The sequence below is a fragment of the Globicephala melas genome, chromosome 7 (genome assembly GCF_963455315.2).
Source record: "Globicephala melas chromosome 7, mGloMel1.2, whole genome shotgun sequence".
In the NCBI taxonomy this organism is placed as follows: Eukaryota; Metazoa; Chordata; class Mammalia; order Artiodactyla; family Delphinidae; genus Globicephala; species Globicephala melas.
The window spans coordinates 67,449,779-67,464,202 of record NC_083320.1 but is presented as its reverse complement, the minus strand read 5'-3'; positions in this window follow the sequence as shown (position 1 = coordinate 67,464,202).

The window sequence follows — 14,424 nt, the reverse complement described above, 5'->3', positions numbered from 1 at the left end:
TTAGATTCTTAAGAGTTTTTACATTTGTCTAGACTAAGACTTGAGCATGACCCAGGTTATCATGACAAAATTCACTATGACACTAGACAAAATTCACTAGACAAAATTCACTATGCTTCTTAGTGGACACTAGTGCCTCCCTGTAAGTGCTCTCAGCTAGATATGAGGGTGAAGCATAGGGTAACATGGGACTAGGGAAAAATACTTTAGGGAACTGAAAAAACACAATCTACTTTGGTCCAAACATTAGGTTACAGGGTGTGTGATGTGTTGACCCCCCATAGCATTTACTGCTGTCATCTACACTTTGTCACTGACTTTTCTGTTTTTCCAAATAGATTTTAAGCCTTTTAAACACAATTATTTGTCTCTATCTTCAGGGCCTAGAATAATGCCTGACACTTAAGTTGGGTGTTTGTGATGCTTAATTTTGTATACCAACGTGACTGGGCTATGGGGTGCCTAGAAATTTGATCAAACATCATTCTGGGTATTTCTGGAAGGGTGTTTCAGGATGAAATTAACATTTAAATCGGTAGACTGAGTAAAGCAGACTGACCTCCCTAATGTTGATGGGCCTCATGCAGTCAGGGGAAGGCCTGAATAGCACAAAAAGGCTGACCCTCCTTTTTCCTTCTGCCTGACTGCCTTCCAACTAGGCCATCAGCTTTTTCCTGTCTTTGGACTCTCTCGTGGGTCTCCAACTAGCTGACTCACCCAGCAGATCTTGGGACTTGTCAGGATCCATCATCACATAAGCCAAATCCTTATAATAAATCTCTATCATCTATCCATCTATATCTATCTATTTATCTATCCATCTATCTATCATCTATCCATCTATATCTATCTATTTATCTATCCATCTATCTATCATCTATCTATTTGCATCCTGTTGGTTCTGTTACTCTGGAGAACCTTGACTAATACAGTGATCAATAATTGTTTGTTGTTATTTTTGAATAAATGAATGATTGAAAAAATTAATTGTTAGGCACAGTTTACCTCTTCCATGCAATGTGGAATTTGGGCTAATTATGCTCCCGTTTAATTATAATATTTTAAGACTCTAAAGCCTCTAGCTTTCTGCTTATTACAATAACTTTGAAATGACAAGAGGAAGAAACTATGTAATTTCCCAAATAGGTTGAAGAAAGGAAACAGAAACCAAAAGTTTATATCTGTAGCAATGTCTACAAGTAGATAGTAAGCGAAGAGAGTCCCATTTTCTTCTCAGAAGACTGTGAGAACCTATTCTCTCATCTGGCATTCTTCCTTTTATTTTATGATATGTATCTCATTCCATGTCATTCTAGGTGTTGCATTTCTTAAAAAGAATTTTTTGTCATTTATTTTTAAAGAATGATAGCACTAGATTTTATAAAATTTCTTGGATGGAGCTGAGATATAAACAAGTATTTTTCTGATATGAGTCCATGTTCCTCTATATCTTGTTCCATGTGTTCTGTGTTTCTTCTTCTTCCCTCGTTTCTTCTTCCCTCATCAGTGTGCTTTTTATTTCATGTCTCTTCTTCAGGTAACATACCTGGCAACTTTCCATAGGATTCTCTGTCTTGAGGAATGCTTATGTTTTTAACAGAGATTTTTTAGAGATTCGGTGTCTCAGGAGCTGCCAGCCTCCAGTGGTGGTGCTTTCATGATAGCCATCTTCAACTGAGTCATTCATTCACCCTCCAACATTATTAAACACCTATGAAGTGCTCATCTATGTGAAACTGCTCAAGGTCTTACCAGGTTCCTGGGAGCATGCTAGGCATTGTAGTTACAATGCCTAAAACTAAAGTCCACGTTTTAAGGGGTTCATAGCAAGTCCAAGTACAATGCCTAAAACTAAAGTCCAGGTTTTAAGGGGTTCATAGCATAGTAGAGGATCTTTCTGATTCAAAGAAACCCTTTGCTTAGCTTCTGTTTGGGTATAGCAGGTAGAACTGACTCTGTTGTACCCTCCCCACCCCCATGCCTTCTCCTCAACTAACCCCAGAACATGATCTACGAATGGTATTTTGCTATTCTCACAGCTACAAGAGAACAAAAGCAGGAGGTGTCATCAGTGCCCCAAAGTGGCCTTTTGGTCACTCAATATTTCTTATATCATACTCTGGGGAAGGCAAGATAGTAAATAATAAAAATAATAGTAATAAAAACAACAGGAACAATTAATACTTTTTCGTGCTAAGTGCTTTGCATTTCTCTTTTCAGCCAGCCATGATCTTGTGAAGTAGGCAAATTTATTATTCTCATTTGCTGAAAATAGAAACATAGGCACAGAGAGGTTCAGCAAGTTGCTCAAGGTCAAATGGCCCGTGTGGTGGCACAAGTGGCATTTTAAGCAAGGAAGTCTGAGGCCAGAGCTTAACTTCTTAGCCACTAAAGTAAAAGATTTAACAAGAAAAGTGAAACCTATGGTCTCCTCTTGCCAGGATCTTAAGGGACATAGAAATATTAAAAATCCATTTGAGAAACATCATAAAAGGAAGTAAAAATACAGTGCCAACTAATTAAGAGTATCCTCTGGACCAAGAAGGAACCTTTATTGATTACCTGTTAGGGGGCTGGTGCTTTCCATTTCTCCCCTAATCCTGCCCTCACTGCCATGGGCCATGGTGGAGTCAGGTGCCGGCACCTCCCAGAGCCCGGGAGCTATTCTTCCCCGGGCCCCCCCCCCACCCCCCGCCCAGTCACACTTTCTTCCAGTGATTACCTTTGGATTCGCCACCGGTATCCAGTAGGTTGAAACCCCTTGAGGGCAGGCACCATTCATGTTTCTATCTCTAGTGCCTGGAAGAGACTAATTTTGCAGAATGAACATATGAATACATTACTTAGACCCTACACCCATTTGTACAGTCTAGGAAATAGTCCCAGAAAGCCTCTGTGTCTTGTTCATGTTATATGGCAGGTACCTGAGAGAATGAACAACAATCTCACGTCCGTTTGCCTCTGCATCTTGTGATCTTCAGGTGAGTTTAAAAAGACAAAAACAATATAAACAAGGTAGCACAGAAACCTGTTTCAGGGCTGAAACAAGTGGGTGGTTTAAAGTCATGAAATTTCCCTACTCTAACTGGAAAAAAGAAAGCTGTTTTTTTAAACCTCAGGGACATAAAAAATAAGAAAAGGAAATGAGCAGTTCTGTGGAGGTAGAGAACAGAGTCTGGATTTACTTGTCATGCGATAGTCAGTCACCACTGCTTGTGTCTGGTTACACTTTGCATTTGCGACTCTGCTGACTTTCCCTGTCATAGGCTTTGTTTAAGGGAAGCAAACAGAAATAAGAAGACTGCCTTCCCCCCATCATGGATGATTGAAATTTGTGTCCAGCCCCAGGTTCACAAGTACAAAAGGAAATGTGGTTAGTTTAATATTTTAATTTGTCGTTGGTGGTTGGTTTGGAGTCTGCTCTCCTGTGTCAGGTTAACCCGAGGCCCGCCAGGTCCATCCCTGCCCGCACGCTTCTCCACGGGCTCCTGCCGCCCCATTCAGCATTTCCGGGCACAATATCTTGCTCAGTCGACTTGATCTCACTTTCTTCCTCTGAGCAGCTCTGTGGCAATTCAGAGGTGAAGAGGCAGATAATTGAACAGTGGAATTGGGTCCTGTGTGGTGCAAAGTTAAAAAAGAAGTTCCTTCAGCATGAACTTAGAAGTGAAATGAAAACCCAGCAAACAAAACGCTGTATGTCCAGCAAATGAAGCCAAAGGGAAGTTTGCGAGCAGCCTGGCTCTGTGTGGACGTGACAAGGCCACTGGGCGGAAAGTTCAGAAGCAGTACTTCTGATGCAGTGTTGCTATCAAGTCATGGTTCAGTTTAAAAATGCAATCTGTTATTTCCCCCACCTGCTTACTCGGTATCCTACACATGCTACAAATTCACATATGAAAAGTGACTTGAGCACAAAATTCTTCATTAGTTTTTGTCAGTGCAAGTTTTCCCTAATTTTTACAGAAAAAAATTTAGCAAAACATTTTTTAAATTCTCTTCAGAATGACCAGATGTATTGCCTAAATTACCAGATAAATTCTTGACCGTCTGTCTACCTACTTCTTTTGGGCTACATCACAAACAATACTTAATGCATTTTGAGTCAGCCAAATACAAACAGAAGTCTGGCACACTGATTAGTCATTTGTTTTGAATGGATGGATAATGGGATGGGACACTCAATTTTTTAAACCATATTTACAGAAGTTACCACTCAAATCAAACCGTAATCACTGATTGTACTGTGGGCAAAGCATTGTGCTAGCCACTGTGGAAGACACAAGATGGAATAGACACAATTCCACAATATCTAACTCAATAATTCTGCTGATTTTTATCTATCGAATTTCTTCTGTTGCTTAAGAAAGCTAGCTTATCAAAAGCAAACTAAATTGCAAAATTACAAAAAAAGATCAAACTATATCTTGGCCGGTGATGAAAACTACCAATATTTCAATATTAATTTCATTATTGAGAAGTAAACACACAATTTAAATCAGCTGTTTTAAAGTATGTCACTTAGTTGAATCACAGATATATTATAAACATTTCAAAAGCAAATTTCTTCTTCTTTTGGAATCTGTCACCAAATTTTAGATATACCTTTTCAATATTGACTTCCTAGGTGGCAACACAGTGCTTGAAAATACCCTCATAGACCCGTAAACTGTGGTATGCGCAGACAACACAAACTAGACGTATCTGCTTTAACGTATTACCACAAACTTAGTGGCTGAAAACAACATCCATTCATTACCTGTAGGTCGGAAGTCCGACACGGGTCACATGAGGCTAAAAGGAAAGTGTTGGCAGGGCTGCATTCCTTTCTGGAGGTTTTGGGGAAGAATCCATTTTTTCTTGCTTTTTCCTACTTCTGGCACCCTTTCTGCATCTTCAGAGCCAGCACGGTTATCTCTCTCATGCTTTGCGTAGTCATCTCCCTCTGATCACAGTGTGGAAATGTTCTTACTTTTAAGGACTCATGGATTAGGTTGGGTCCACCTGGATAATCCAAGATCCTCTCCCCATCTCAAGATCCCTACCTTTAATCACATCTATAAAATTCCTTTCACCGTGTACATATTCATATGTTCTAGGGATCAGTATGTAGGGTGCAGACATTTTTGAAAGAAGTAGTATTCTACTTACTGTGATAGAGCATTTTTTTTTTTTTTTTTTTTGCGGTACGTGGATCTCTCACTGTTGTGGCCTCTCCCGTTGCGGAGCACAGGCTCCAGACGCGCAGGCTCAGCGGCCATGGCTCACGGGCCCAGCCGCTCCGCGGCATGTGGGATCTTCCCGGACCGAGGCACGAACCCGTGTCCCCTGCATCGGCAGGCGGACTCTCAACCACTGCGCCACCAGGGAAGCCCTAGAGCATTTTTTTTTTAAACGATGGTATTGTAAACTCTAACTCACACTCAAGGACTTTGACGATTTTAACAAATTGTTATTCATTCATTCAATCACATATTTAGGAGACACTAAAAAAGCAGCTATTATAAGTAATATGCAACTGATACAAATATTAGTCTACTCGCTGGTGCCTCTTCTGACCTTTGACTTCTGACCTTTGATTTTTCTACCTCCAGGAACTCTTCCCTCTGCCTGAGGTACCACCTTTTGCCTAACATAAGTTAAAGTTCCTAAATAAATTCATCAAGACTTGTTCCAAATACTACATCTGTAAAGCTTTTTGACAATTCCTGCTGGACAATTCCATCTCATCTCAAATTTATACCTTGCTTTTACAATTTGTTGATATTTTAGCTTGTTTGTAGTTCTACGTATATATTCCTTTCCCTTCTTAGGGATCAAAAGTTCCTTTCAATCACGGAGCATTCGTATTTGAATGCAGGAGGAACCAAGCATGTCAATCAGTATATACTGACTCACTGTACGTATATGTGGACACTTTCTTTGTAATAGTGTATTTGCTTATGACTTAAAACTGTAGAAGGCATCAAGAAATTTAGTTTTGTTTCAGTTTTACAATATTTCTACAAGAAGAAAAATTGTAAGAAAAAGTGCAAAGTAAATGAATTGCAGGTTAAGGCCCTCATAGCAAGAAAAATCATGGGATTTGCCAATTTATGAAGCCAAAATGGAAAGTTATGGAAAAATTTCCCTGCAGATCTCTTGCTGCTGCCAAAGCCGACAGCCAAAATGAGGTTTATAGTCACTCATATTTTTCAACAATGTGTCTCACATTGCCAATATAGAAATGCCTCCTCTGTGACCTTGAAAATGGCCTCCATCTCTTTATCAGTTTTCCAGCTAGTAAAATTAGATTCTTTTCTTTTACAGTAAGTTTTCACCTAAATCTGTAAAATACAGTTTTCATTGATGGAAAAAAAATGTGTGTTTTTTTTTTTCATTTTCGAAATCAGGAAACTGAAGCAGGAAAGAGCTAGAGGCTGTGTTTGAGACATACTTATAAATAAATTGTATTTTAAGGAGCTTTACGACCACTCATCCACATTCATGGTTATTCTAATGGTTGCTGCTGCTTTGCTTACCTGTTGAAGACTTGTCATGCCATGTGCTCTGTTTTCTTCAATACCATTTTCGGTAGATTATATACTTTTATCCACTTAAGAACACTTGTGTGAGCGTTGATTATAAAATTTTTTGAAATGCGTCTCTATATAACAAAGCATATTTTTAAAAGTTCTGCCTTTAATAAAAAAAAAAAAAGAAGCCAGTTAATTGTCTGATTTTGACTTATGTTCTCATTCTTGCTTAATTTAAAATCTGTCTTGTTAAATTTTTGCCAAGGCAACGTAATTTCCTTTTTATAACAGAAGTAAGAATCTAGAAAAAGTATCAGGATACTGGGCTGTAATGGCCATTTAGATCCATATTTGAAGATCAATTTTAGAAGCTCAAAACAAAAAGAAATTAACATGGGGACTTTGGTGTCAGACCTACTGTGGACACAAATCCTACCTCTGCCACTAACACTAGATGCGGATCCTTTAACTCTTTATTCCTCAGTTTCCGGATCTGGAAAATGGGAATAACAAGAATTCTACCTCATAGACATGTGATAAGCAAATGAAATAATATAGGGAAAATGTTCCGATGGCTCCTGACATACAAGGACTAATTAAATCCTAGGTACTACTTCATCCTGGTGATAAAACAATTCCTTTGCAAAAACATTTTCAAATGGCAACTAATTAAAGTGAAAACATGATCTTTACCAAACATGACCTATTTTGCTATTGATTCAATTTATGGATAAGTTTATCGCAAAATTTTCTTTGGATTACTTTTTATTTCAGCCAGGGAGATAATTTTATTCAATACAAAGAAGTAAAATAAGTAACAACATTAACCTGGATTCAGAAAAAGCAATATACAAACATCTTGATTTTTTATTATAGAAACAAATACTGATAATAAAACTCCCCAGACCTTCACAAACATTTTAATATCATAATCCAGAATGGATGATATTTTATTAAAACATCACCACCAATAACAAATTTAAGAAGGAAAACCAACTTGCTTTATCAATATGAAGTTGATATGAAGTCTTTGATATGAATATGAAGTCTTTGATCTTTTGGATATCTCTACTATGACTTTTTTTTAAAAAAGTTAATGCAGTGTATTCCCTTTTAAGAGGAAAAAAAATCTTGTTTCTTGATTAAAAAAAAAAAAAAAGAAAGAAAAACCCAACACCAGTTTTTATGTTGTGCCCTATTCAGCTGACACTGTCCTTTTGGAAAGCCAATGACTTGTTAGTATCCCTAGCAGCAGTGTGAACAGATGCGTCCCTGACAGGCGATGGATGGTCAGGGTCCATCTGGCCAGTGCAGCTCCGACAGAAATGATGTATACAGCTTCATCAGTGAATGACTGTCATCAATCGTGGGCCATGGGTAGCGTAAATGACAGCTACGCTGCAGCTGAGACCCCAGGTGTGAGACTGAGGAGGACTGATTTAAGAATGCTGGGTAATCAGGAGTGTATAGGCTCCTGGACTTTAATTTGTATCTTTAACCTCCTGTAAATATCCTGCTATACTGTAGCAGGTATGTGCTTTTTAGTGCCTCATCATGAAATTAGCTTCAAGATGACGGCTGTTCTTTGCTCCCTTTTAACTACTGATGACTTCAGTTCCCTATCTCCATTACCAAATGCATGAAGGCTGCTGTATGGTGTGGCCCACAGTTTAATTATTACCTCATTGATTTTTCATGTATTTCAATTTTCTCTTCTTTAAGTCACAGTGGCTGTCCTGTTGGAGGGATGTTTGTTTTTCTTTCCAAGATCTCCTTATGGAATCATTTGGAGTCAAAGATGTTTTTGTTTGCCTCTTTTCCTCCCCCATCCTGTCTCCACCTCTCCTCTGGAATGTCTAACTATACCAGTCTGGAGGTGGGCTTTCACATGCAGACAATCCAGAAAGGAACCTTCCTGGTTTGTACAAGATCTTAAAAAGGAAACAGTATTCCACTGCTTACTCACCAACAAAAGGTACCTGATTTTTAAATGTTCTCTCTTTAGTATGCATTAAAGATCATGCATAATTTGCATCTATTAGCATTTTATTATACCACTGGCACTGGGGAAAGGAAAATGAAAACAATTATTGTATCCTCAAAGGACATTTCTTTACTTATAACTATTTTACAGTAAATCATTTTTGTTTATCAGTTTACTGGATACAGCAAATATAGAAACACTGGAGACAGAGAGAGTTCTAAAAGTCTAGGAATTTATAGAGTGGCTCCACATGTTTTCACTGAAAGCTCTTCAAATACTTCTAACTCATTAAAATGAATTATGTCAATTACCACCAGTAGATCTGGAAAACATTTGAATCTGTTGGAAGAGCACTTTTTTTCCCTTCAGTACCACAGAAATTCAGCTCAGCCTGATACAAACAAGTTAATGCAGCTTAAACAGTACCTGGATAAAAAAAGGAGACCACTCTTTAAGAATCCCCTGCTCACAATGGGAATAAAGTTGGCTCTCTGATATTCTGACCATGAATTAAGGAGTCAGAGGTTTAAAGAACTCAAGAGACCATCTGGTCCATTCCACTGCCTGTAGGAAGGATATACTGAAAGCACCCCAGATCCAAGAAAGGTTATTTTGTTTTTAATATACTCTGAAGGAAAAGTAGCGCAAGAAACAAGGATGCAAACTCTTCAGGTGTCCCCCCACCTCTTGCCCTCACCAGAGGTTTAAAAAGCATGATATTTCTAACATTCTCCACTGGTCTTAGCAACGCCCAAGGCCTGCATCTCGGTCCAGATAAAAGAGAATCCAGTCATTTTTTTCTTTTATTTCTTATAAAGATGTCTTAAGTATTATTTTAGTGACCAATGCAAAACTCACTGCATCCTATTCTAAGAATTGTAAACAAAAATATATAGTTATGTAAAGTCAGAAGCAGAGAAAATGTCAGAACTAGGCCGCAATGTTTTTGGAGACAGATTTTAAGAATGTGAAAGGCCAAATAGTTTGTGGATTATAAAGTAGCATTAGAATTGCAGAGTCACCACATCAGTTAGCACTCATGATAGTGTTGAGAGATAGGGAAGAGAGATACAGAGACAGAGACAGAGAAAGAAAGAAAGAAGTCTTACAGAGCTAAAAAAAAATTGCTATAGATATTTTCAGACCTGAGAAGCATCTACTACTAAAGATAACATATCAACTAATGCCTGAAGTTTGGAAACAAAACTGAACAAATGAATAGAAGTCTGCTTATACTACTGAACAGAAATCTGAAAATTTGTATTTCAGGATAGCAACAATAAACTTAAATGATTGAAGAGGTCTTTTATATAATTAATGTTGTAGTTCTCAACAGTGATCTGTGGATCCCAAATATGTTTATGGGTTTAGATATCTGCTAAAAATTGATTTCTTACAATAAAAAATGATGATCTTGACACTAAAAGGTCCTGACTTCATGAATTTTCTGTTTGATTTGGCTTAAGATATTGCTTGTTATTTAGACAGCCTATATAATTTCAGGATGATAAATGTAGATTTTAGAGAACATAATTTAATAGACATTTATGGACAATGAAATGCTTGTACCACTATTTGCAACGTAATGTATCCACAATTTGTATACTAAAGATTCTCAGTATACATCTATCAATAAGAATTAATATTTTCATCTAAGACCCTAAGAGTCATTCACTAGCTCTGGACCAATTTCTCTCTCTGTCCCATCACCAGGTTAGAGAATGACTTTTCATCTGTTGGATACTCTCACACCTACAGGGGAAGAAAAGGTAGCATACTTGGGCATATACTTCTGTTAGGGGGATTCACTGCACTTCCCATGTGCTGTTCTCTAAAAACTGATTTCTGATAAGGATTAAGAACAAACGATAGAATCCTCTAGAAGAAGAATTTAAACATTTTGCTTTCTCAGTTAGTGTTCTATTCTGGGATATCTTCCTCTTTGAATTGTTTTTTTCTTTTGGAATTTCATGAAACTGTTGCTGTATCTCAGAAGTGATTTTGTTTTTATCTCTTTTGAATGGCTTTCCTAATCTACACAGACCTAGTAGGACTTAGTAGGATCAGCCAGGGTTCAGGGAAAAGGAGACATCAAGGTCATACAAGTTTGTTTCCAGTTCAGGCAGATGGAGTCTTAGTGACACCATGGTCTACTGTAGGTAAAAAGAATAAGGAACAGTATAAGGATCTGGGGCTAAAGCATCAGCTAGTAATAATGTGTCCATTTGCCTAGGGTCTCATTTGGAAACATGAGGTAGCTAACGAAGGATTTGGGATTTCTCTCAGTATTAATGTTTTATCTCTGTATTTGAAAACAAAGGAGGGACTTCCCTGGCAGTCCAGTGGTTAAGACTCCACTCTTCTACTGCAGGGGGCACGGGTTCCATTCCTTGTTAGGGAACTAAGATCCTGCATGCCACTCGGTGAGGCCAAAAAGAAAAACAAAACCAAAAAACAAACAAAAATAAAAAACAAAGGAGAAACATCCACTTTTCAGAAGGTATTTTGGGATCAAGGAAGAGACTCAGACTCTCCATTGTAATGCTACCAAGTAGGTTCTTGATTTGAGGTACCATAAGGACCACTGAGGAGTTTTCCATCTATGCTTAGGTGTATATCTTTAGTTGATTACTTGAAATAATTTATGGAAGTACATTTTTGCTCTTAAGAAGGAGTTGGAAAGAGTCTATAGATCTATTCAAATCAGCATAGACTTGTATGTTAAGTGCTTGAAAGAAATTAGCAGAAGTCTAAAGGTAATATGAAAATATGATCTGTTTGATCACTTCCCTTAAGGGAAAATTCTGGGTAGATTGTGAGGACAGACACTTCTGCATTTAGGCAGGGACATAGGAATCAGCAGCAGACACACCGGAGTTGACTATTGGGAATGTAGTTTGAATCAATTTCCATTGAAGAGAGGCATGCAATTTGAAATTCCTTTAATTCTGTGTTTATAAAAAAAATCATAAAGTAGCCATATGTATTTAGATCACATACAGATCACAGGCAAATTTTTTTTTCTTTTCCTTTACCCTCAAATTTGGGGTGGTTACCACAGAATCAAGCACAATGTAGGAGCCTAATCAATATTAGTTAACTATATGGTCAGGTTATTTTTTTTTTTTTAAATCCAGATTACTGACTTCATTACATTAAAAGTTATGCAAATTTTATGCCATGTAGTTTTTGTTTTTTGTTTCTTTTTTGCGGTACGCGGGCCTCTCACTGTTGTGGCTTCTCCCATTGCGGAGCACAGGCTCCGGACGCGCAGGCTCAGTGGCCATGGCTCACGGGCCCAGCCGCTCCACGGCATGTGGGATCCTCCTGCACCGGGGCACGAACCTGTGTCCCCTGCATCGGCAGGCGGACTCTCAACCACTGCCCCACCAGGGAAGCCCTGCCATGTAGTTTTGTTTCACTCTGTAAATAGAAAATCTAAGGCTGATTAAGGGCTGACTGCAGAGTGAGCTTACTCACTAGTTCAGAATGGTTGCCTTTGAGTCCCAGTCCAAATGGTGGCCAACCTTAAGAAATGAGCAGAGCTGGCAATTAGGTGGCACTGAGCACAATTCCCCAGAAAATGGCAGCTACAATGCAAGAAGAATGAGGTATGAGATCTTTACATTGTTTGGGATTTAATGATTTTCAAATAATCTCAAAAATGTTTTAATATTATCCAATATCAGAAGAGATTTTTTTTTTTTAGATGCTGGACTTTGTTTCTATCTGTTGAACTATTGGATTCATGTCATCCTCCAGTTTCGGAAACTTAAGCAAATGGACCAAGAGAACTGGACACATTTGGCAGTTATTTTCCAAGTCCAACACCCTTTAGCCAAGCACCAGTGGAGCCCAACATCATGGCACATTTCCCCACAATATACTCACACTTAACCAGCACCTAGGAGGGAAAAGAGTACGAGGGCTATTGAGCACTGAGAACTTTTCCAATGAATCACAATTATGTGAACACCTGTGCTAACTAAGTTTGTGCTGATCTACTGTGAAAATTTGCAAAGTGCTCAACAGCCCTGAGAATTTCTCATTTATTATCTCAGGTGGGGTGGTTTGCAACTGCATATTAGGTTGTGGTTTGAAGCATGTAAGGACACGCATTCAAGACCTCATCTAGGACCTTTTCATCCTACCTGCAGGGTGCAGCTGTACCTCTTAACAGGCCAGAGTTCTGCTTTGGAATTACTGCCCAGAAAAGTTAAGGACAAACACAAGAACCCTTCATCTGCAAGTGAAATGATTATAGAACACGTAATACATTTACTTACATTTCATGATGAAATATAAGTAAGTACCACAGGATTGATCTTGGGAAGAACCTGATGATCAATGATATTTTTTTGAATCTATAGGCTCATCATATATTAACAAACTGAAAAAGTATCAAAACTCTAAAGGATGAAAGAGGACTTTACCCCTAAATGTGAATTTTGAACTACCATTAATTTCTCTTCTTAAGAGATAAAGACATAGTGAAACTGGTCTAGATGCCAAAGGACCTATAGGCTATTTTATTTTTAGAGTCAATGATAGATGAGAATAGGAAAATAATTTGTGAATGAAGTCATCAAAATAGCTTGTTAAAGGCTAGATGTAAGCAGTGAAACTGAAATCAGTGAATACGCTGGATACAGGGTCAATTGTCAATTCCACAATAAAGGTTATAAATATGCTGGGGACAGTGGCTTTCTTTGAAAGTATTCTCTGTCTCAAGAAGTATAAACTACTGTGTGGTCACTGAATGTTAATGCAATGTCAAGGATAGACTTTTCTGTGTAGTTCTGTAGACAAATTGATACATATATACCAAATATTCTTTAGTGAAATACGTATTTGTTACTTCGAACAATTAAGCTCAGTAGGAGATGATAAATTTGAGGATATAAATTTAAAGACTAGGGATTATTCTGGCAGTATTAGGTTCGTTTTTTAAGCGATACACTAGACTCTGGAACTTATATCTAAATAGCATCATGTTCTTACCAATAGGATAAATACCCATGGTGTTCAGTGGCTAGTGCAGTTGTCATTGAAGAGGACATTGCTGTGTAAGATAATGGAGGAAATTATGAAAAGGGAAGTGCTGAAGTGACTGAGCAGTCCTGGGATAAGAATATCAGTGGGAGATGCTGGGAGAAGCACTGCTGTTGGGTACCTTGGCTTAATACCAAAGATTCTCCACATAAAAATTAACTTTTTTCCTGCATCTGGATCCATGACACTCATTTCTAGGAGAGGAATGTGTGAGGTTAGCAAGAGTATGACGAAGGGAGAAAAGGGTCATCAGGTTCGAATGCCTAGAGATTAGATTTATTGGGTTTTAATGAGCACCAGGCATAAGCTAAGCACTTGACTCACATTATCTCATTTAATCTTCAGAACGGCATAAAATAGAAATGGGTCTTATCCCATTTTGCAACATAAGGAAAATGAAGCTTAACGAGGTTAACTCATCCAGTTATGTAGAGTCAGACTTGAACCCTTGATCAGCCGATGCCAAAACTCAAGATTTTAGCTACTGCACAATACTGCCTCCCAGTGGCTGGAATTTGGTAAGCATTCAGCCAACATCAGCTGTTGGAATGACGTATACCTTAGGGGAAACTGGTCTTAATCCCTCAGGTTTATCTCGGTATCTCAAAGACATGTGGAAAGTGGCCTCACTTATCAGAATTATTGAGATGTTAAGTGTCACTTTTTATATAAAAGTGGCTGGTTCAAGCCAAGCTCCAAGTGTGACTGCAAGCAAACGAATAGGTGAGTGCATTTTGTTTATGAAACAAATACTTTTAGTTAATTCCTACTCAAATATAAAAGTGCTTGCTGTTCGCCTGAAGCATAATCTGTGCAAACAAAATTCCACCAAGAAAAAGCTTCTGTAGTATCAGCATTTTAAACTTGTATGAA